This window comes from Pipistrellus kuhlii, unplaced genomic scaffold (assembly GCF_014108245.1).
Source record: "Pipistrellus kuhlii isolate mPipKuh1 unplaced genomic scaffold, mPipKuh1.p scaffold_m20_p_16, whole genome shotgun sequence".
NCBI lineage: Eukaryota > Metazoa > Chordata > Mammalia > Chiroptera > Vespertilionidae > Pipistrellus > Pipistrellus kuhlii.
This window is the reverse complement of record NW_023425471.1, coordinates 37,032,231-37,035,593: the sequence shown is the minus strand read 5'-3', so window position 1 is coordinate 37,035,593 and position 3,363 is coordinate 37,032,231. Positions and strand designations below refer to the sequence as shown.

Here is a 3,363-nt window from a genome sequence, read left to right as displayed (position 1 = left end):
GAAGCAAGATGAGCTGTGCAATCTGCTGTCTGAATTAATGACTGTTATAGAATTTGAAGAGTGAGTCATAACCTTAATCTTTCCTGTATAGTCCTGATCTATCACCCCTGGAGCCACCAATAATCCTTTCATGGTTGTGCTACTTCTCCCTAATAATATCCCCACTGTCCCTGGAGGGAGGGATCCATACACTCCCCTGGGGAGAGCTTGCATACCCATCTCAGGAGTTAGTACTGTGTAGGTGGAAGTACTGAGGTCCAGTCCTGCGCATCATGGGGTTGCTTGGAACAAGCCACAAACAGATTTTCCCCATTTGTCTGGGACTCCCCCTGTAGGGATTGTCCCTGGATGGCCCCATAACATTGTTGTGGGGCCTGGGGCTGGCCCCGCTTCCAGTTTCCCTGAAGGGGAGGCAGACGGTTTCCTTGTAAATCAGTGACTGACTCACATTCTCTTGCCTAATGCTTTTCCTTCCTGCACTGAGGACATGTCCCCGGTGCCTTTGCCTGACTATTACTGCTCCCCTGGTTATTAGGACATTGAGCAGCTCGATGTCCCATCTGTCCACAGGAAGAGCAACTGCCAGAGGGACCAGCAACTCTAGGCTTCCCCTTTTTCTTCTGTTGTTGCTGGAACAGGACCTCCTTGACTGATTTCCCTTGTAGGGCCGCAGCCAAAGTGATGCCTTGTACATACGAAGGTCCTATGTCCGTGCCTAACCTCACATAATCTAATAAGCTTCCTTTCTTTCTAAATGGTCTCAGGACTGCTTGACAAGTAGAATTAGCATTCTCATAAGCCAATTGTTTTACAAGCATCATGCCAGCATCACTGTCATTAATAAGTTTCTCAGTAGCTTTCAAAAGCCTGGAAACAAAATCTTGATATGGCTCATCGGGACCTTGTCTGATTTTTGAAAGATCTTCAGTCTTTTTATTGGAACTAGGCAGCCTTCGCCAAGCTCTCTAGGCTGCGCGTTAATTTGAAAATAAGTTCCTGGCTCATATTGCAACTGCTGATCAGTGGCCCTATATGCCCCTTCTCCAGCAAGCATGTCAAAATCTATAGGGTTATCTTGTGCCCTATTGAGATCTGCAGTGGCTTGACATTGCTCCACAAATTCTTATTTCCACAGCAGATAATCCCCGCCACTCAGGCCGGCTCTAGCCAGCTGCTTCCAGGTGGCTAGGGCTTCAAGCATCGCCTCAGTAAATGGAGCTGTAGGTCCATACTGGGCACATGCTGCCTTCAGGTCTTTTGGCAGCCGCCGCCTTCTAAAGGGCCCCCTATAAGGGGGATGGACCTGGAGCCTAGGGAATATCCCTGTTGGGTTGTGCTGGAATGGCTAGTGGCTTAAAGCCAGGCCACTCCTGCAAGGCAGCTATGACTGGCTGGGGAGGGTCGAATGGGATCAGCGGTGGAGGATCTATCCCCGCGATCACTGATGGTGGATATGATCCTATTCTCTCCACAGTTGGAACAGTTAAAGCTTTCGGACCCTTAGGACTCTCAGGAGGAAGTCTTTTCAGTACTTCTATTAACATCTTGTTAACTGCTCTCAAATCATCATCTAACACTGCTTTCCAGTCTGGGTCATTCTTTCTATGCTTAGTATTAATCATCAGCATCCAGGGCCCTGGATCATCATCATGATAGTGAGCAGCCGCATCCTTTAAATATTCCTGATCTTGAGGTATTAAGCCATTAAATAGATCATCATAATGATGTTCCTGGGCCAGCAAAAGTTTTTCCTTAGCCTCCTGATAGGGATTTTCTGGCGGAGGAGGTGACATCAACTCTCCCTGATCTTGGGGAGCAGTAGGAGTTAACTCTCCAGTTTCGTTTAAGCTAGAGGTTGATGTACTCTTCCCTCTCATAAGACCCTCAGACCACCAATGTCCTTCATGTCTGGGATCAAGGCAATCTCTAATTTGATTCCATAAAGAAAAGGTGTCTACTGGGACCTTCTTAGGTCCGTGGGCAGAATAATAGTCTTGTAATTTTATTCCCATTCTTCCCAGGTTTCAAAATCTACCGTCCCTTCTTCAGGAAACCAAGGGCACACTTCTTCTACAAAACTTAAAAAATTATCTAATTGTCTCTGCCCTGCCTTCACGCCTCTAGAACAAAGCACACTCTTAAGAACTTGCACGAACAGAGCTCTGCTATTTCCTTGCCCATTATTTCTTACTCCCGACTATATTACACTCACTGCCCAACCCAACCTTACCTTAATCCAGATGCGTCCCCTTTGCTCCTTAGGCAGTGTCCTTTACCTTTGTCCCAGGTTTTCAGGTCCCTGTTCGGGCTCCACCTGCTGGAAACTGCTGGCAAGGAACAGTATCTGATTGAGGGGGTGAGGATGAGGAAAAAGAAAGACAAGAAAAGATGGAGTCGGGAGGACTAAGACTGAAGTCTGCAGTCCAGAATTTTATTTTTCCAACCTTTAAATACATTTCTGAAGGAGGAAATATTTATTTCAGGCAATCATACAGGTGGTCATTTCTGCTAACATGATGAGTTCCTCCTGTACAGATAAGGACCTGACCTTTTACAACTCCTTTTACAGCTCCTTCTGTGTCAGCAGGCTCCTATCAATTGTTTTAAAGCAAAGACATCTGCAGTTAGCAGCATTCCTAGGGGTAGTAGTAATTTTCCACTTAGGTTAATGGAAAAGGGGGGCACATGGAGAGCGTGTCCTACACCCATGCCTGCATTCAGGCATATAGGACCTCTGCATTCAGGGCAGCTCCCCACACCAATGCAGTGTTTTTTCATAATTTCACCATTTAGTATGTTGTTTGCTATAGGATGATTTGTAGATACCTCTTAATATTAGATGAAGAAAGTTCCCTTCTATTTATTTCTAGTTTAAATAGTTTTTTTTTTTCCATAAACAAATGCTGGATTTTATCAAATGCATTTTCTGCGTTTGTTAAAATGATAACATTTTTTTTCTATTTCTTTCTCCTAATGTAGTAAAATATATAATAATTTTCAATTGTTAACACTTTTTATTCCAGAAATAAAGTGAATTAGCTTTAATATATTACCCTTTTTGTTTTGTTTTGCTAATTTCTACTGGTTGTTTACTTCTTATGAATTGTAACACCGTCTTTTGTTTGAAGGACACTAAAACTTTGTTTCTGCATATAAGCACTACAAAAGTTTTCTCCCAATCTATTTTTCCCCTTTGGCCTTCTTTATTAACTCCTTAGACATACATTTTAACAATGAATTTAATTCATTTAAATCTGCTAATTTTTCCCTTTACAAATTATATTCTTTCTATCTACATAAGAAAATATCTTTTCAGCCCTTCCTGAAATCATATAAATAGTCTTTTAATTTGTGGTGATGTTT

At 43.0% G+C, this 3,363-nt stretch overlaps 1 pseudogene; it reads right to left on the bottom strand.

The window, feature by feature from the left end:
* Nucleotides 1-227: 227 nt before the first annotated feature.
* LOC118720269 lies at nucleotides 228-2,012 on the bottom strand (annotated as a pseudogene).
* Nucleotides 2,013-3,363: the final 1,351 nt, after the last annotated feature.